This window comes from Cricetulus griseus, chromosome 5 (assembly GCF_003668045.3).
Source record: "Cricetulus griseus strain 17A/GY chromosome 5, alternate assembly CriGri-PICRH-1.0, whole genome shotgun sequence".
Taxonomy (NCBI): domain Eukaryota; kingdom Metazoa; phylum Chordata; class Mammalia; order Rodentia; family Cricetidae; genus Cricetulus; species Cricetulus griseus.
In genome coordinates, this window is record NC_048598.1 from 66,884,767 (window position 1) to 66,906,493 (window position 21,727).

Below are 21,727 nucleotides of genomic sequence, written 5' to 3' on the forward strand. Positions count from 1 at the left end.
TAACCTCTAAGGAAATAGAAGCAGTTATCAGAAGTCTCCCAACCAAAAAAAGCCCAGGGCCAGATGGCTTCAGTGCAGAATTCTACCAGACATTCAAAGAAGAGCTAATACCAATACTGCTCAAATTATTCCACACAAGAGAAGCAGAAAGTTCATTGCCAAACTCTTTTTACAAGGCTACAATTACCTTGGTGCCCAAGCCACACAAAGACACAACTAAGAAAGAGAACTACAGACCAATATCACTCATGAACATAGATGCAAAAATACTCAATAAAATACTGGCAAACTGAATCCAAGAAAAATCATCCACCATGATCAAGTAGTCTTCATCCCTGGGATGCAGGGTTGGTTCAACATTCGAAAATCTATCAATGTAACCCACCATATAAACTTCCTACTTCTTCCTGAAAAATTCCACCAACTTGAGAGCAAGCATTCAAATACATGAGCCTAAAGGGGCCTCTGTCATTCAAATCACCACAGAATGGTGGGGAGGGAGAGAGGGAGGAAAACAAAGAAGGGAGGGAAGGAGGGAGGAGGAGGGAGGGAGGGGAGGGGAGGGAGGGGGAAGGGAGAGAGGGAAGGAGGGAGGAGGATGGGAAGAGGGGGAAGGGAAGGGAGAGAAAGGGAGAAAAGAGGTATGGAAAAGAGGAGGGGAAAAAGAAAAGCCCCTCTTTTTACAACTTCTTTTTGTTTAATTCAGTGTCAATGTTAAGAGGTTTGGTAATATCCTCACCTTCTCCACATCTTAGTTTACTCCCTCCTCTTCTCTCCTCCCCTCCCTTCTTTCTTTTCCTTCCTTTCTCCCTCCCTCCCATTCTGTGGCAATTTGAATGACAGAGGCCCCTTTAGGCTCAAGTATTTGAATGCTTTCTCTGAGTTTACTGTGATGGAGCTTTCTAGAAGTGAACCAGAATGAGCATCAAGTCGCCACTGGTACCTGCCTGGTGTGCTGTCCATTTGCATGCTACAAGGAGGTGTGCTGAGGCCTAGAAGCAAAAAAAAAAAAAAAAAAAAAAAAAAAAAAAAAAAAAAAAAAAAAAAACAGCAGCACTGTCATTTCACCTTCACACAAAACCACCAAAGGAAATCGAATCGACAAGACGTAAAAGGCCACTTTCTCTTTTTAAAATTGCTTTACATATTTTAATTCTTGTATTTCCCTTGGGGTTAGATATTTCGGGCACACGGTTATCCAATTAAAATGAAAACTCTCTGCTTTATTCTTCCGGCAAGGACAGCTGCCAGCTGCTAAGTTTTATAAAGTCTTTAATCTTGTCCATAAATATTTAACAAGAACTGGTTGGTACACAGACCAGAGCAAAGTAAGAAATCAAAGGGAGAATCCTAGGAACAACATCGATTCCATGTGAAAGCCATATAAAACAAAAACAGAATGACCACTCTTCTCCTTTTACTAAAAATATAAAATGTATCTGAGTGTTTTGATCACTCTTTAGCCTGCTTGTCATCGCAGATGTACTAGAATGGCCAGATTATAAAAAGATACTTAATGAGACTGTCTCTGCCCTTTTCTTCAGTTTCCTGCCATTTGTTTCAGAGCTGGCCTCTCCTGTTTCCATGGAAACCCAGTGGGAGACTCTCAAAGAACTTTAGCAGCATTTGACCTTAGAGACGTGTGTGTGTGTGTGTGTGTGTGTGTGTGTGTGTGTGTGTGTGTGTGTGTGTGTGTGTATTTATGTGTTGTGCTATGTGTGTAGCATACGTATGCATGCATATGCTGGTATGTGCACCCATGTATACCCAGTGTAGGGAAGAGGAGGACATCAGGGGTCCTGCTTTCTCACTCTCTTCCTTATTCACTTAAAACAGGGTCTCTCACTGAACCAGAATCTAATCTAGTAGCCACTGTAACCCAGAAAGTCTCTTGTCTTAGGACCCCACAGTCCTCAGGTTACCGATGTGCCCATGGCTTTGGTTGCTGGGATTTGAAGACAGGTTCTCATGCTTGCACAACAAATGCTTTTACAAACTGAGCCATCTCAGCCCAAAACCTCTTTTTTAAAACTCTCACTTATATGCACACACAAGTACACACATACACAGACAAATACACATCCCTCTACCCAGACCAGCACATCTGGGTAGATGTCATCACATTCCATACTCATTAAAATTCACTATAAACAACACACACACACACACACACACACACACACACACACACACACACACACACGGTAACTACATATGAGCAAAAATTATACATCTCCCTTCTTCTTCTTCTTCTTCTTCTTCTTCTTCTTCTTCTTCTTCTTCTTCTTCTTCTTCTTCTCCTCCTCCTCCTCCTCCTCTCTCCTCCCCCCTCCCCCCTCCTCCCCTCCTCCTCCTTCTACTCAAGAAGGAAAGTTTTGAACTGTTTCTTCTAAGTATTTAAGTTTCATTCTCTCTCGTATCACTTCTCAGATCTGCTTTGTAAGCCTTGACCTTTTAAAGTAGTCTTCACTTTCACCCCTTCCCAAGAAATTTGGGTCCACAAGGATTCATGAAACATGCTGCAGAAAGCCCGGCAGAGATCTTTAAACTACTTTCCCTAACTTGCTTTGGTGACTCTCAGACCTCCAAACTGAATGACTGTAGCTGCTAAGAGTTCTTGAAGGCTATTGGAGTCCTTGACTGCACTCTAAGCTCACTTGATTACATCTTTACTCTTTCCACCATTGAGCAGAAATTGGGCAGCCATCATTTGCTTCATAGCAGTGAAAATGGGCGGAGTATTACTCACCTTTTCATTACAGTGACAAAACCCCTGACAAATGCCACTTAAGGAAGGATGGGTTATTTTAGCTCACAATTTACAGGTGCAGTCCATTGTGGAGGGGGAGGCTGGACAGCTGGAGTGTGAGGTAGCTGGTCACATAGCATCCACAGTCAGGAAGCAGAGATAAATACACAGGCAAATACACACCCCTCTACCCAGACCAACACACATCTGTACATCTTTGTCATCAAATTCCATACTCATTAAAACTCATTTTTATTTAGTCCAGGACTCCAGCCCATGACATGTGCCACCCACATTCAGGGTGCATGATTATTTTCACTTCAATTAACATATTCTAGAAACACAGTCACAGGTACACCCAGAGGTTCATCTTCCGGGCATCTCTACATCCTGTAGATGCCAGGTAGGTAAAGAGTAGCCAAATGGAAGGAGGGGCAAAGGGACAACCTAAGATAGAATAACAGTGATTGCTGTTTATTCCTCAGACTTCCTTATTCTAGCTCAATAATTTGGGGCCTTCAAGGCATTCCTTATTTCCCCTTAGCTTTTATTCTGCCTTGTGTTTCTTCTTGAGCCAAAGGCAAGATTTCTACTTATGAAAACCTTGAACAACTTTGGAAATCAATATGGTGACTCCTCAAGAAAATGGGAATCAGTCTACCACAAGATCCAGCAATTCCACTCCTAGGCATATACCAAAAGAAGCACATTCATACAACAACAAAGACATCTGTTCAGCGATGTTCATAACAGCACTATTTGTAACAGCCAGAAACTAGAAGCAGCCTAGATGCCCCTCAACCAAATAATGGATAGAGGAAATGTGGTACATTTACACAATGGAGTACTACTCAGCAGAAAAAAAAAAAAAAAAAAACAATGGAATCTTGAAATTTGCAGGAAAATGGATGGAACTCCAAGAAACCATTCTGAGCGAGGTAACCCAATCACAAAAGACAAACATGATATGTACTCACTCATATGTGGATTTTAGACATAGAATAAAGGATTACCAGCCTACAATCCACACTGCCAGAGAAACTAGTAAAGAAGGAGGACTCTAAAAGAGACAAACTTTGTTCCCTGAAGAAGGGGAAAGGGTCTCGATCTCCTGAGCAAATTGAGAGCATGGGAAGAAGGGGGGAGCTACGAAAATGAGAAGGGAAGAAGAGGAAGGATGCAGAGGTTATGAGAGAGCAGAAAGTTTGAGTCAGGTGTAGATTAGAAGAAAGGATATGTGATAGGTAGGGTTTTAGTTGAGGGGGTGGTAGGGGAGGAAAAGAGGGAGAAGGAAACTGGGATTGTCATGTAATTCAATTTTGTCTATAATTCAAATTTTAAAAATGATAAAAAAAATTAAAAAAAAACCTTGGACAAGCCAGGATGCTTACTGGAGGACTTCACTAAGACTTTGAGGTTGCCTTCCTCAAACAGTTGCCTCACCCAATCCAGTTCCTTTGTGTCAGGTACAAACGCCCATTGGTGTACTCGACACTGCATCCATTCATGACAAATTCTTAAGAGTATCTGCCATTTTCCAAGCACTGTTGTAGACAGTGGGTTCATTGTTAGGTAACAGGCCTTACAGAAGTTGACACTTTAATGGACCAGAAGCTGCAGCCTTGAAGAGATCTAGCCACAAAGCCCTACATCATGCTTCCAGACACAGTTAACGTACAATGCCTACTGTGGCCCTGCAGTCCTTCCCCAACCCCATCACTGCAGACAAGCCCAGACCCTGCTGTCATCTAGTGTCTTCCTGACTCCTGATACCCCTGCCCAGTGCCTCTGTGACTCTTAGCATGCAGACTCAGTCACATGATGTAGAAACACCACCACCCCCACCCTGCAGACTGGTAGGAGCAAGGAATTCCTTTGACCCATGTGACGAAGACTCTTCCTTCCCCCTTCAGGACCCCACCACACTGTCATGATGCTGTTATGCTAACAATGCTCTTCCCTGAAGGCCAAATATCTGAGCACCTTGCTGTCATGGACCCTGAAATCTTCCTCTAAAATCCATCAGACACTTAAGGCAGAGATGGAGGTGCCTGTCTGCATGGAGCCTGAGCATTGCCCTCAGCTTCCCCTCATTTGGTTCTGTCTCCATTCCTTCTCAGCCTCGGGTTGTTACTCCTCCATGGGTGCCTGCTTCAGTGCCTTACTTACATTGGCTCAGATATACCCAATCAAGTGTTTTACTTTTATACTAATCAATTAGAGCATTAGATAGCCCCTGTCTTAGTTTTCTTTCTATTGCTGTGATAAGACACCATGCCGAAAAGCAATTTGTGGACAAAAGGGTGTATTTCCACCACAGTCTGTCTTAGTTAGGGTTTCTATTGCTATGAAGACACCATGACCATCGCTACTCTTATAAAGGAAAACATTTCATTGGGGCTGGCTTACATCTTAGTCGATTATAATAATGGTGGAAAGCTGGGTGGCTTGTGGGAAGACCTGGAGAAGGAGATGAGAGTTCTACAATTGGTTCTGCAGTCAGAGACAGTGAACCACTAGGCCAGGCTTAAGTTTCTGAAACCTCAAAACCCAGCATCAGTGACACTTTCTCCAACAAGGCTACACCTCCAATAATGCCAATCCCTATGAGTCTATGAGGGCCATTTTCATTCAGACCACCACCACTCCCATATTTGAAGGAAGTCAGGGCAGGAATCTGGAGGTGGGAGCTGAAGCAGAACTCAGGGAGGAACTCTCCTTACTTGCTTGCTCCCCATAGCTCACCCTGTTGGACTTTTTTCCCTATCTTTTTATTTTTTGTTGTTCGACTATAATATAATTACATTTCTTCCTTACCTTTCCTCCATCCAAAAACTCCCATATACCCTTCTCCACTCTTCTTAAAATTCATGAGCTCTTTTTAAATTGTTATTGCATATATATATTCATATATATATATATATATATATATATATATATATATATATATATATATATATTCCTAAATATAACTTGTTCAGTTCACATGTTGCTTGTATATGTGTTTAGGGGGCTGTCCATTTAGCACTGGACAACAAACTAGTGTGCTTTTCCCTAAGGAAACCTCCTCTTTCACTCCCAGCTTTCCTCAGTTGCCTATAAACCTTTGTGTAGAATTGAGGCCTCATGGGCATGTCCTTATTCAACTCACATTTAGGCAGTCATGTTAGTGAAATTTTATGGGTGCAGTTTCTCACAGCAAATCCCTGATTGTCTAGCCTTACAATCTTCCTGCCACCTCTTCCGAAATGTTTCCCTTAGGTGAGGGAGTGTTTTGTACATGTATCTACTGGGACTAGGCTCTAACCCTATGCATATTGATTGGTTGTAGTTTTCTGTAATTGTCTCTATCTGTTGCAAAGAGAAGTTTTCCTTGGTGAGGGATGAAGACTACATTTATACAATGGCAGTATTTATAGACTGTTGTTATGGTTTATGTTGGTTTACTAAATTAGAAGTTGTAGATTCTCCTTCAATAACGACTTCATTATCAGTGAGTAGTTAGCTAGGTTTCCAGTACCAAGCAAGATATATCTCTTGTCAAATGGGTCTTAAATCATTCGAACGCTGCTGATTGCTGCCAGGGTATACATGTCACTATGTACTCTTAGGGTTATATGCTTTTGGAAGTTTGCATAGTGCCTTCTAGCACCACAAAAGCTAGTCATGAGGGAGAAGGCACTCAGGTTAGTTCCAGATAAGGGTCTCTGGGATGTTTCTGAAGTGCCTTGACTCTTTAGCAATAGGGACTTAGCTTCCATCTCTCAGTGGTAACCCAGGGCAACAGCAATAGGCTGTTTATTTGGGGAGTCTCTTGGACAGTCTGGACAGGGATTCTTGTGTCTGGAATTTGTTTTTTGTTAGGTGGTCTTTGGCTCTTGGAGGGAGTACTTTCAGTCCAGATGAGAAAAGTTCATTAAAGCTCCATCACCCTGCTTTAATATACAACCCAGGACCACCTACCCAAAGATGGCACCACTCATAAAAAGCTGGGCCCTCCCACATCTATCACTGATTAAGAAAATGCCCTACAGACATGTCTACAGGCAATCTAATGGAGGTCCTGTCTCCCCAGAAAACTCTACATTATGTCAAGTTAACAACAACAAAAGAGAAAGGAGAGACAGAGACCAGGACAGTCCCAATATCTCAGGCAAATAGTTGTCATCACAACAGGGTGTGCTGTGTGCATGCATACATGAGGTATATACATGCATGTGTATGCAGGTCCAAAAAGGCTGGAGAAGCATGTCAGGTATCCTGCTCTGTCACTGTCCGCCTGATTCTCTTGAGACAGGCTCTCTCAGCAGACCTCAGATGGGCTCTCTCAGTAGACCTGAGGCTAGTCAGAAGACGCTGCAGTCTCTTGCCACCCACAGAGCTGGGGTTACAGCCTGACTTCCCATGGGTGATGGAGATTGGATCTCAGGTCCTCACGTTTTTTTATGGCAAGCATTTTTAGTCACTGAGCCATCTCACCAGCCCATCATTGGATTTTAATTTTTTTATATATTGCATTGTCTGGGTGCCCGGTGGACTTTCAGTGCCTCATTTAGTAATTCATCTAGATGGAGTTTAGCCCCACTGTTGACTAATAGAGAAGCTATGACTTTCCCAAAGTCTTCCAGCCCCAAAAGGATAACATGAGTCTACCTTCTATGCCCTGCCATTTGCTCCAAATGTTCTTTTCTCTTTTTTGTTTTTGATTATGTGTAGGTGGGCGGGGAGGGTGATGTATGTGCAGGGATGTGCAGGCATGTGTGTGTCTGTGTCTGTGTATGTATATGTATCTCTCTCTCTCTCTCTCTCTCTCTCTCTCTCGTGTGTGTGTGTGTGTGTGTGTGTGTGTGTGTGTGTGTGTGTGTGTGTGTATGTAGAACAGAGGTTGAAATCTGATGTCTTTCCTTATTCTCCACTTTATTTAATGAGGCAGGGTCTCTCTCTGAACCCGGAGCTCACACATTGTGCTAGCTAGCTAGCTTACTCCTGTGACCCAGGCTCTACCTCTCAGCACACTGGAATTACAAGCAGGGCACCACACCCACCCAGCTTTCCACATGGGTTCTATAGATCTAGAGTCAAGTTCTCACACTTGCACAGCAAACACAGCGCCATCTTCCCCCACCCTGCCGCAAGAATTCTTACTACTGTAGTTAAGTTTCTACTCATGTGTACTTTGCCCTAGGATCATCCAAAACATGACCCTAACTCTCTACATACTTCCTCACTTGGCAGTCCTAGTTCATCTCCCTCAGAGGAACTTTAAGTGTTTCTTGCCAAGGACATTGCCTGCAGGTACCACCTGTTCCATCCCCATCCCCCAGTTTATAAAGAGGAAGATGTGGAGGATCCGTTTTGTCAAACCTCAGAGAACCTGTGCTCAAGCATGCTCCCTGCATCTTCACTCTGGTACTCTAAAAGGTGCTTCGATTTCACTCCCCCCCCCCAATCTGGTGCTTCATTATACTATCCGCATGACATCCTCCCTCCTTGACGTGCCTCATCCCTCATGTAATGATGATTACCAGTCCTGAGCGCCTCTCGGTTCCCCAGGGCAACGTCTCACAGATCTGGCCTCGGCTGTATTTATCATTTCTTGATGCCATTTCTTGCCTTAATTAAACTCAGCCCCAGGACATCAGAAACCAGAGAATTCATATTTTCTTCTTTTTGATTAAAGCAATATTGTTTCCTGGGGGAAATACCCCCACCCTTACCTCTCATCCCTCCTAAAACTATTAGTTGTTTCTGTTTTTTCTTTTTTCTTGAGCACTCTTTGTCCTATGTTTTCTCATTTCTGTTTCACTGTGTGTTTCAAAGTTTGATTTACATTTTAATGGCTTCAGAGCCAAAGACAGGAAATGAATGGGAAGCAGCCTTCATTTCCTACCTTTTCAGGACCAGTTCCTATCAGGTTCCCAAAGCATTGGAAAGCAGCTATTTTTTTCATTCTTTATGATCTTCAAGAAAGGCCCTTGCTGTTATTTACACAAATGGATGGAAAGGAATCTGAGTGATTACCATGGCTCTCAGCATCTGAGAGTTATAAGAATGAGATGCCACAGATCTCAAGCTCACTAAATGGATGTTCATCTAAGCAGTACATCTCAAAGGTCCATCACAATCCTCGAGCTGTCTTCTACTTTCTCGGTTCTCATTTTTGGAGGAAATAGCCAAATAAAATTTTGCTCTTAGGTTCATGTAAAGTCATTAGTGTCCCAGTATAATGGACACAATGACTTTCTACAAGATTAGCATGGACAGTTACCATAGCCAAGACAAAGGCTTGTCCCTTGACAAGTCATTCCTCTTCCATAGAACAGAATGTTCTCTCTGAGACGTTATGCCACTGCTGTCCATAAAAGTCCCTCATGATTTCTGGGCAGACTGCTCAGTCAGGAAAGTAACTTGCCTTGCAGGCATGAAGACATGAGTTCAATCCCCCAGAACCATGTAATAGAAAAGCAAATAAATAAATAAATAAATAAATAAATAAATAAATAATAAAAGTCAGGTATAATGCATGTTTTATAAAACATGTTTGCATGTTTTTGTAGCCCCAGCTCTGGGGAAAGCAAGACAAGAAGATTCATGGGGCTCACAGGTCGTAGGCCAGCAACTGTAGATGAATCCAAGTTTAGTGAGAGACCTTGTTTCAGAAAGTAAGGTGAAATATGTGAAGACACCTAGCATCAAGGCCTTCTCTCTCTCTCTCTCTCTCTCTCTCTCTCTCTCTCTCTCTCTCTCTCTCTCTCTCTCTCTCTCTTCTCTCTCTCCTCTCTCAGAACACCACACATCCACGTTCTCTGGTCCCACCTTCCTGTCTGCTCTTTCCACTACATCATTCAGCCTCATCTTCCCAAGCCCTCTTTATCTAGCTAACCCTTTTCCTCAGCAGGTGCTATCTCCTCTAGGAAGGCCTTTGCTGACCTTTCTATCCCTGGTCTATCTTACACTCTGTGATATCTCCTCTAGGAAGGCCTCTGCTGACCTTTGTATCCCTGATCTATCTTTCTTACACTCTGTGATGGTCACATGCCCCTCTCCACTACAGCACCAGATGCAATGGCCACTGTTTGCCCTATCCACTGTCATCCTCTTGGGGGATAAAGGGAAGTTTTCATGTGTGTATCCCCTGTGCCTCCCAAAAATAATATAGTAATTCAGTAAGAGAAGTAAACAATGGAATAAATGATTCAATTAATGAGTAAATAAATCCAGTGGTAGTAGCAAGTGTTTGTAATCTCATCACTGATGAGGCAGAGAAAGGTGAGTTTCTAGATACACTGGTCAGCTTACCTAACCTACTTGGCAAATTCCAGGCCAATAAGAGACCATCTCAAAACACAAAGGGAAGGGCTTAAAGAATGACAACTAACGTTGTCCCCTAACCCTCACATCAGCATGAACATACTCATATTCATACAAATATAATAGAATAAAATAAAATAGTTAATGAAAGAACAGAAGGGGATTACTGAGCTCTATCACTACAAGAGTCACAATTTCCCCAACAGTCATTCCTGATAGTGAAGCCAGACAACCAAACAGATATTTGGAAGAGACATATAAATTATGAACCTAGAGACCCAGAGTCGCAGGAGAGTCCAACTTTGCAGTATTTGACCATGAAGTGTGGTCTCTGGCATTTTTCCAAGAGGAAAAGTTGTTCACTGCAAGATAGCAAGCCATCAATCACTACAATCCATCAATTAAACCAACGTGGATGGTATTGTAGTTTCATTCCTGTTTCTGAGATAGACTACTCTAACAAAATGCAAATTATGGGAGAAAAGGTTTATTTCTGCATACAAGTCCAGGTTACAGTCCACCATAGTAGGAAAACCAAGGCATTGATCAGAAACAATCAGCTAAATCATACCCACATTCAGGAGCAAAGAGAAATAAATACACACATGCTCATTCCTTGCTTGATTTCTCAACTCTTACACATTCCAGGACATGCTGCTTAGTAAATAGTGCTGTTGACAGGGGGCTGGGTCTACCCATATCAGTTAACTTAATTAAGTCAATCCCTCAAACACTAGTCCACAGGCTGACCTAATGTAGATAATCTCCCATGGAGTCACTCTTCTCAGGTGATTCTAGGTTGTGTCAAGTTGACAATTAAAACTGATCATTGCAGATGACTATTCCCCCACTCAGCTGGAGGTCAAGGTACTCCTGGTTTTGTACCAACTTAAAGAGTAAACACAAACAGGCTTTTCCAAATAACCCAGAATTTATTATAGAGCGTTAGAGGATTGTAATCAGGAATGTGCATTTTATAGGACTATGGGCATATCCAAGGAAGAAGAGGTTAAGGCAAGAGAAAAAACTTAAAAGCAAAAGGGTGAAGCACAAATAATTTGTTCTAAAAGGAAGAGGGCAGCACTTATTATCTCAAGAGTTAATATCAGTATTAGTAGAGAAGGTTTGTATGACAGTTCTGATTGTTTACCATCTTCTCTGAAACCAAGAATGAGCGTGAAGGCAAGTCTCTGGGCATGCCTGCCACTGATTATCTAGATTGAGTTAACTGAGATAGGAAGACCCACCTTAAATGTGGCCAGCACCATCCCATGGGCTGGAGTCCTGCTCTGAATAAAAAGTAGAGAGTGAGTTGAGCACCAGCACCCATCTCTAGCTGCTTCTTGACTGTGGATGCCATGTGACCAGCTGCCTCCCTCTCCTGCCGCCTTGTCTTCACTGTCATGATAGACTGTATGGCCTCAAACTGTGAGCCAAGATAAGCCTTTCTTTCCTCCAGTTGCTTTTATAGGGTACTAATTCAGAATATTAGTAATAACATATAATAATACATATGACAAACTAGAATTTGGAAACTTTGATGAAAGTTTTTGGTTGGTTTTCACAGGTTTGGGTGTGTAAGAACCCATTTGTCAGTTCCATGAAAGGCTCATTTCCTATTTGAGGACACATACATGCAAACTTTAAATCTGCTTCTTAGATTAAATACCTCTGCAACTAATTCTCAATTATCTGTCTCCACAGGAGATAAGCTACACAATTCACCTTAGTCAAAGATAATTTATTTTAGCTAACACGATTCTTGGGAAGATGCAATGCAAACCTCTGTTTACCCCACAGACAACAGACCAAAGAAATGACACCACAAAAGTCTGATTTGAAGAAACAATGAATTTATTGAAGTTACAGGAGAAGAGGTGAGGGATGATTTACATAATCAGGAACAACTCAAAAGGAAATGTATCACAAAAAGGCCACATAAGATATGTAACAAATCACAAAAATTAGAACCCTGGAGCTCTCTGCATGATTTATACACAAATCAAAGGGTCGGAGAATTTCTTCCAGACAACTTGACTGAACTCTGTCCCCAAAGCAAGGGGCGTTGTGCACTGGGTAAGTTTCAGGGACTTCCTGAGACTTATAAATTCTTTACTTCCTGAGCCCTAAGGAACCTTCCATTAGGACTTCCAGAGTTTAAGGACCTTCCTTCAAGGATAGAAGTTTGAATTCGGAGGTTATTGCTACATAACACCAGTACAATGTTATCTGCTTCATCATCACTTAGGCATCCTGATAGGGATCTCTACAGCTGCCTGACTTGTACCCTTCCTGGCTTGTGTTCCAGCACAGTTACAGGTCTCTCTGACCACGCCTCAGCAGGTGCCACCAGATGTCAGTAGGGAAGAAACAGGAAGTTGGCATCAGGCTGCGATGAAGTACGGTACCCTGAGCAAGTGTAGCAATGCCTAGGGCCTGACCCTAGTCGTCTGCTCCTGCTTCCCTCTGCCCTGGCCTTTGGCATGGCCCAGCCCTGGCTCCCAGTTTGTCACAGTAGCACCATGACTAGTGTTCTCCTGGCCTCAGCCCACTAGGCCTGAGTTCCAGTGTAGTTTCAGTTTCGGTAAGCTGTTAGGTCTCTGCTTCAGTTTCAGTTTTGGCTTCTATTCTCTGTTAAAGCAGGAAAGGAGCCCCAGCCAATCAGGTTCAGGATGACCTAATCGCCCTCCTAGCTGCCTATAAAAGGCACCTAACAGCTCCACCCTGGTTCACAGCCATTTTGTTGCCTGGCTGGCAAACCCCAGTATGCTGGAATAAACAATGCTATTGCTGATTGCTTATGTGAGTGGTGATCTTTGCTTGGTAGGGTGATCCACAGACCTTAACCCTGTCACTAATTACTTTTTAAGTGTCCAACAGCACAAGTCACAAGTCTTAGAAAAGTATTCAAATAACCACATGGAAGAATATAAATTTTATAACTAAGTCAGGGGATTGGTTTCCTAATATTTATTTGGAAAAAAATTGTGATAAAATCAAGACCTTGTTTTGTTGAAGAAAGAAGACGCCTTCAGTTTGGAGAGTATAGAGTAGACAGGCAGTTTCTCTTTCTTCCACTAAGAACTTCTTAATATAGTTTGCATCTCAAGTGCGGCCCCCCCACGGAAGGGGGGAGGGGGAGAGGCTGGAGAAATGTCTCAGTGGTTAAGTGCTCTTGCTGCTCTTGCAGAGGACCCAAGTTCAGTTCCTAGCACCCATGACATGCAGCTCACAGCTACCTGCATCTCTAGCTTAAGGGGATCCATTGCCCTCTACTGGCACCTGCAAATTGGTAGGCACATACCCACACACATGTGAGGAGAAAAGGAAATCCTGAGTGATTGCATAAGGAGTGACGAAGGCCTGAGTGAATGTATATTTTTTAGAAGACTCCAGATACCTGAGACCCACAGGAATTGGCAACGCCTTTCTCTGATCTGTGTGCAAACGTTGATGGAATGTACAGACAGCATCAACTTCAGCTTCTTTCTATTTTCACAGCCTGAGACTGTTCCCCTACAGAGATCTCTGACCAAGACTAGCTAACTCCTTCTCCCCATGCTGTATGTATTAAAAGCTCACAGGAAGTGGCACTATTAGGAAGTGTGACTTTGTTGAGTAGGTGTGGTCTTATTGGAGAAAGTATGTCACTTATATACCTCCCTAGTGCTGGGATTGAAGGCATATGATCCCAGGTGCTGAGATCATCTTTGTGTGAGCTGTTTCTCTTTAGGACTGGATCGATCTTGTGTAGATTTGGGTGGCCTTGGACTCACAAGAGATACATCTACCTCTTAATCCTGACTCCTGGGATTAAAGGTTTGTGCCTGGCTTCTACAGCTGTGGCTGACTTTGCCTTCTGAATCCTCAGGAAAGTTTTAATGAATCATAAATAATATATCACCACAACTATTGATGGGAGTGCAAATTGATGCAGCCACTGTCAAAATCACTGTGGTGGTTTCTCAGAAAATTAGAAATAGGTCCACCATATGCCCCAGATATGCCATTGCCTTTATCATTGTTCTATTGCTATTATGAGACACAATGACCATGGCAATTCTTATAAAAGAAAACATTTAATTAGAGGTCTGCTTACAGTTTCAGAGGTTTGGCCCATTATCATCATAGTGAGGAGCATAGTGACATGTGTAGTGCTGCAGAAGACACTAGACCTGGCTTGGGCTTTTGAAACCTGAAAACCTACCCCCAGTGACATACCTTCTCCAACAAGGCCACACCTCCTAATCCTTCTCAAGTAGTACCACTCCCTAAAAATTTTGCTGGAAAATATTACACTGAGTGAGGTAACCTAGACCCAGAAAGATAAAAGTCATGTGTTCTATCTCATATGTGGATCTTTGAATGAAACTTTAGACTTGTGCTTAATTTGCAGTACCCAAAGAATCCAGGAAACATTGGTGAGGAAAGGGAAGAAAGATCTTGATGCAGAAGAGACATAGTAGAACACAGACTATATGAAGGCAAAGGGGAATAATGAGGAGGAGGAGGAGGAGGAGGAAGGGTAAAGTGGGGAGAGAGATGGAAGTAGTGGTGAGGAAAAGGTTGGGGGAGGAATAACTAACATTAAGGGTGTTTTCATCTGCCAGTGGAGCTAGGAAACGAGGAGGACCCCAAGAGAAGATGGCATAGTCCCTCAAAGAAGGGGATGGGGACAAGAACACCTGATCAAATTGGAGCCCGGGGACAGGGAGAGGAAAGAGAGTCTTCATCCAGTTGCTGTTCGAAGCAGAAACAGACACCCATAGCTAAGCACTGAACCATACTACTGTAATTCAGTTGTGGAGAAGGAGGAGGGATGAGCAAAGGAGCCAAGACAGGGCTGGAGAGACCTGCAGAAACAGTGGACCTGACCTACTGATAGCATGGAGACCCTAGTCATAAAGCTGGGGAAACAGCATTGGACCAAAGCAAACCCTCTGAATATGGGTACCAGCTAGGAGCCCTATACAGGCTATGGCTCCTCTGACAGTGGAGCCAGTCTTTATCCCTAGAGCACAAATGGACTTTGGGAGCCCATTCCCTATGGAGGGATACTATTGCAGCCCAGACACAGCAAGGAGGGTCTAGACCCTCCCCCAAACAATATGACAGACTTTGAAGGTCCTTGGTAGAGGGTCTCACTATCCTTGGAGAGGAGTCTTGGGGGAAGCTGGGGGGGTTGGGGGGGAAACATTGGAGGAGGGGAGGGCAAGGGAATGGGGGGATGGATATGTAATTATGAGTAATTAAAAATAATAAAAAAATTAAATAAAATTGAAAAAAGGGTGTTTTCAAAAGCTATATGGAAATATAAGTTTTATATATTTTTCTTTCATTGATTCATATAAAACAGTTTACTTGGAGTCACCCTATGGAGGATTATGTTCATCTCAGAAACTGTAAGTTGTCAAATATAAGTCCCAGGTTGTTAGTTAGAGGTGTCCTGGAGGACCCCAAAACAATATAGAGGCTGTAACCATAGCTTTCAGTTGTTCACCAGAACTTAATGGTTAAAACCCTCTAGCTGAAGACTCTACATACACTGGTCATAGGACATAGAAAATCAAGTCAGTACTGAGAAGGAAGCTTCCTCACAGATGTCTAGCTCTCATAGTACTGAAGGTGCTAGGGGCAAAAAGAAAAATAGTCTTCCCCAATTGTAAACCCTGTAGACTGCAATAATGACTGAAGTGGCAAGGTATGTCCATGGGTGCAATAGTGGCACAAATGCTATAAAGTAACCAACCACTTCCTGATTGGATTTAAGTTCTGCTCACTGAAGGAAACACATGCACGGTACTGTAAATCCGACCAAGACCACATGGTTAGAGAGCTTACGAGTCCCAAAGGTGAACCTATTACTATTATTCTGATAATTAGGCATAGTATCAAGCTTCCCTTTAAATCCGTATCTCTACAGCCATAGACTAGTACAGTTCTCAGAACCCAGCAGAGAAGATTCTATGTACACTGAGCAGTGGTTAACACAGAAGCTCACAACTAGTCTAAATGCAGAGAATAAGTGACTATGGAGTGCTAGGCCATAAATGGGGCATTTATAGCACAGTCTGTCTTCAGAGCTCAGGGAACATTGTGGAAGAGAGGGTGGAGATACTATAAGAGCCAGAGGCTTAGAAGGATCAGAACAAAACAGTGTCTTCTGGACATGACAGGGCCACTGCACTCACTGACTCTCAAGAGCTGTCATTGCCTACACAAGATCAAGCCGGTCCACATTCTAGCCTGGAGTGGGAAGATGTGCATGAACCTGACCCCTAACTGGGAAGTTATGGAGTTGATGGCTTCTTGGAGAGGAAGAATCTATTGTCTTTAAAGGTTCCTGGTAGTTTGACCCCACTCCAGTGGATGGCCCCCACATTCAAGATCATAGGAACAGCACAAATTGAAGTCAGTAGGTTTTTAAATAAACAAATAAAACAAAACAAACAAACAAAAAACAAACAAACTGAGATCATGAAGTTGGGAGAAGAGGGGAGAGGAAGGGATCCAGGACAAATTAAGAAGAAGTTGAGGGTAGATTTGACCAAAATGCAATGTTTGAAATTCTCAAACTATTAATAAGTGTACTAAATAAATAAATATTAAGAGACTGAGCTTACAAACTCCTGGAATCCAATTGTAGAGAGGGGGTCTACAGTTGATGAGCAAAGGGGTCAAGACCAGGTTGAGGAAACCCACAGAAATAGCTGACATGAACAAAGGGGAGCTCATCGTCCCCAGACTGACAACTGGGAAACCAGCATAGGACCGAACCAGGCCCCCTGAATGTGGGTGTCAGTTAGGAGGCCTGGGCAGTCTATGGGACCTCTGGTAATGGATCAGTATTTATCCCTAGTGTATGAATGGGCTTTGGGAGCCCATTCCCCACAGAGAGATACTCTCTCAGCCTAGATACATAGGGGAGGGCCTAGGCCCTGCCCCAAATAATGTAACAGACTTTGATGATTTCCCCCATGGAAGGCCTCACCCTCCCTGGGGAGCAGAAGGGGGATGGGATGGGGGGTTGGTGGGGGATATGGGAGAATGGGAAGCAGAGGGAACTGGGATTGATGTGTGAAATAAGCTTGTTTCTAATCTAAATAAAAAAAATGGCGAAGCCTGAGTTCAGTGTTTAGTGTCATCAGTCAGATGCAGAGGTTGCACTCTCACAGCCCCAGCACTTCTACAAAAGACAGCACTATCCATTCAACAGGCAGATCTCTGGAAGGGACTTGATCTGTTGGCACATGACACTCCATAGCCTTCTGGCCTGTGCTTCTTCCTTTGTGCTCAGATTCTAAGTTCCTGATCCTTGAAGTGTGCTGGCAGAACCAGAGGGACCTCCCAGGGAGGGAGCAGGCAGCTAACAACCCTGGCATCATAGGGAGCCCTGAGATCACAGGCTAGATCTGGGATGGCACAAAACCAGGTTGGTATGGGTCTGGGTTGCTATGGATCTGTTATTTCCAGAATTTTAGGGTTAGAGCCTGGGGTCAGCTCTAATAAGCCAGGTTCAGTCACCCATCTTCTCAGCACTGGGGAGGTAGAGGCAGGAAGAATTCTAGGGTATCTTCAGCTAAGTAAGATTGAGGCCAGCCTGAATTATATGAGATGCTGTCTCAAGAGACAGAGGAGGGGAGGGAGGAGAGAGAAAGAGATCATATTTCCCCTCTATTCAAGTTTGGATTGCATATCATATATGCAATACATATCGTATATGTATGTATGCGTAAAATGTATATATGAGAGGAAAGTAAAAATGGCAATATTTGAGACGAGACTAGTTGGAGGACAAGAGGGAGCAGTAGAGGAAAGTTAGGGTATGAGAAAAATATATGGTAGACATGTATGAAAATATCATGGTGAAACCCATCACTCAGTATAGTCAGTGTACTTTATTTTTTTAATATATAATAAAATCACCGTGAAATGCCATTTCTTGAGTTTCTGTGATAGAAAGTATAATTTAATGTTTCCTAATGACAGGAAACTGTTATAATTTGGACCTGAAATGTCTTCCAAACATCTGGGGTTGGAGGTGTGGTCTCCAGTTACTGAGCTATTGGGAGAGAGGAAAGAAAAAAACAGTTGAAACAGCGCTATGATCTGATGGGGCACTGACAGAGGTGAACTCTTGGCTACTGGAATACAAGGTGTGGTGTGTGTGTGTGTGTGTGTGTGTGTGTGTGTGTGTGTGTGTCGGAGAGGGGTAAGCACAAGAGGAAAAGGACTTCTCATGGACCTGAATGGGCACGCATGCCTTCATGGCTAGTAGAAAGCTGCTGACATGAAAAAAATGGTGAGCTTTGGTTTGATTTGCTGGGGGAAGAGGGTTCTTTTATTATTTTTTTATTGGAAAGTGTTTTTCATACAATGTATTTTGATCATGTTTTCCCCTCCCTCCACTCCTCCTAGTCCTCTCCATGTGGTTTATCACAGCCACCATGAAAGAAATAACACCCAAGGAGAAAAGCCAGATGGCAACCCTGCCTGGGAAAGATGGGGAAAGAGACCGTTGGAATAAGCTCTAATGGAAGAACACCTGCAGGGAAAAGCCAGGCATGGCAAAGCCTGCTGTGCCACCAGACATGTTTTCACTCATGCCTTCCCTTCACCTCTCCCCTTGCCTCTCACACAGCCTGAGCAGTCTTCGCAGAACCCCCACCAGGGGAAAATGTTAATAAATAAGTGAGTAATTCTTTCCTTCTGGAGTCTCCAATCCCTCTGCATACCAAGCACCATTTCTGAGAATGCTCATTTAGTGTGCTCAGTCTGGCCCTGAACCATGGCCAACTCAAAGCTGCGAAGAGGGTCCAATTCTCCTATAATGGCCACAGAGATAAACCCTGGATCAATGTGCTCAATGGGGAATAAGCTGCAGTTGGGTAGTTCAAAATTTGTGATCTTTTCATTAGGCTAAAACAAACACCCAACCCCTCCACAAGAAGAAGCAATCCCCTCCTTTCAGCTTTGTATGTAAGTGGCAGAAGAGGGTGGGTGTCTCTCTGTCTGTGAGCACTCAGTCCATGGTCAGAGAAGAATGCCCCTGCCCTTTTCAGAGAACTCACGTAGAGCTCATATCACTCCACACTACCAGAACAATCAGAACAATGGAGAGGGCCTCACAGAAGTCTATTCCACAGACGAGCAGCCTTCCCTGCTTGGACCAGGCAGGCTGTGATTAAAGAGAGAGAGAGAGAGAGAGAGAGAGAGAGAGAGAGAGAGAGAGAGACCTACACAAACTGCTGGCTTCTAGATGTCAGGCTTTTACATGTTATTTTACAGAGACATAATCTCCCATGGCCTAAATAAATATTATCTCTTCCATAAATTTCAAAAGGAAATACAAGTGTGCACAGCTACAAGACTATTGGGAGGATCTAAATGTGTTCTTGGGATTGTGTCCATTGTAGGATAAAATAATATCAGGCAAAAGAAGCCCAAGGCTTGCTTAAGTCAATCTGGTGGCTTGCTTGGGGCTTCAAAGCTAACCAATAGGTAGGGGCTTACTGTTGAGTTCTGACTACCACAGCCCACTACACTTACCCTTTATGCCACACCATCTCCCATAAGGGTGTACTGAGGAGAAGGAAGACAACCAAGGTCCTCCAAAAATTCATCATGAAAAGAAACTCTACCTGGTTCGATGGCCTCTGATGATAACGCTGCCTGTGGACTCCAGCCTCGAAAACCTTCAGGAACCCACAGCATCCATAATTACTGAGTTTATCACCATTCTATTTATTACTGTTGCCCAGGATGGTAGATAATGCAAAGCATTTCCAGACAGATAAAACACAACCATTTTTAAAGAAGTTCAGCTGATAAAATGTAATTCCCTGTTTCTTCATGGGCCATGCTTACAGAGTTGGATCTCTAATGCTGCTGCTTTGTTTCTGACAGTAAAAAGGCGTTTAGGCTATTATCAAATTTTCTGAAGTTCTGTCAAGCAATTGGATGTTCTAATTAATTGATTTTTAAAGTGTATGTGTGTGTGTGTATGAGCACATACAGACTACAAACAGACAGGCAGACAGGTGTCTTCTTCAATCCCTCTCTACCTGTTTTTTTTTTTTTTAACACATATCTCATTGAACCTGAACCTCACCAATGCAGCTACAGAGGCTGGCCAGTAAGCTCAGAGGTCTGCTTGTCTCTGCCTCCACCATACTGGATTACAAACACCCACCACCATTCCTGCTTGTTCATCCACACGGGTGCTGGGGATCCGAACCTGGGTAGTTCCTCAGACTTATAAAACACAGAGCTAGCTCTGCAGTACTTTAAAGACTGTTTTCAGTGTACAGAGCTCCTAAGCCTGGGGCTGCATGTCTTATTTTGTATCTATTAGTAGAATAAATGTTTCTCTAGGCCTCATACTCTGAGACATAGTTCAAGAAAAGGTGTTTATTGTAATCCAGGCACACCTGGCCCTGACCCTTGGTGACCTGGCAAAGAGCACCCACCCCTGCACAAAAGGCAGGCTACTAGTATCCTGACTCTGCATGCAGATGCAAAGGTCCCTTTAAGAGACAAGCTCCACCTACTCCCACTCGCTCTTTCCACCATTTCTCTGAGGAGGCAAACAAATCTGTCTCTCTCTCTCCCCTCTCTTTCTCACCCCCCCTCCTCTCTCCCCTTTCTCCCTTCCCGCACTCCCTTCCCTTCCAATAAAACTTCCTTCACATGTAATTTCTGCCTGGTGGCATGTTTGTCCCCTGCCATGGGATCCACTGCCATCCCACCTAACACCACATTATTATAGTATTTCCATTATACATTTTAGGTTACAGCCTCCGTCCAGTGTTTTCCTATTAGTACAGATGATGGTGGGATGCTCATTAAATTGTGTAAGTGCAAGAAGCAGTACATTCCCTCCTTGTCTGCTCCTTTAAACATGCTTTCTTTTGTTTTTTTTTTAAATTCTTTCCCTTCTGCATTTTTTTGTTTCCCTTTTTCCCATCACTTGTCATAAAAAAAAAAAAACCTGCTTTTATAGTCAAGATCATTTTGGATAATGAAATTGTTCATTCCAAAGCTAGCGTTGAAACTCACTGTGTTCCATAAGAGAACTTAATCTGTGTATTGGAAAGAGATCGGAATCCCTTTGCTCTTTCTAACTTCCAGGCCTCGGGCTTAAACCTAAGACCCAGTTCATGCTAGTCACGTGTGTTAGGATGGAAACCAGGCTGACCCTACCCCCAGACAACGGGCAGGGCACAGCATAGGGACGAGCTTCACATTTAGCACTCATCATGCTTTATGGACCTTCGTGAGGACTCTGCTCATGCGTGAAACCTCAGGCTTGTGAGGTCTTCCCTTTAAAAGTTCCAAATCCCCCGGCCTCTCCCTCTCTTCCTCTCTGACTCTTCTTGCATTGGCTAACAATCCACCCCCATCTCCTCCCTTTTGTCAATAAAATTCCACGTGGGTTGTTGGACCGCAGTTTCGTATTTCATCACCAATGGCTGCAGCAGGAATCTAACAATGTGCTCTACCATTGAGCTACTTCCCCAGTCTTATTATTATTCAACTCAACAAAACATTTATTGGGAGTCTGCTCTGGAAGAGGCACTCATTGTCTGAGGTGAAAACTATTCCTGGAGAAAACCATCCCTGTGGGGGGTCACAGCCTAGTCACTGCAGTCCTAACAAACTAGACTC

General features: G+C 43.3%; 1 long non-coding RNA gene across 1 annotated transcript in view; it reads right to left on the bottom strand.

Annotated features, from left to right (window-relative positions):
- Positions 1–21,727, bottom strand: part of LOC103159433 — a 152,861-nt gene that overhangs the window by 25,781 nt on the left and 105,353 nt on the right. The gene's annotated exons all lie outside the window — the stretch shown is intronic.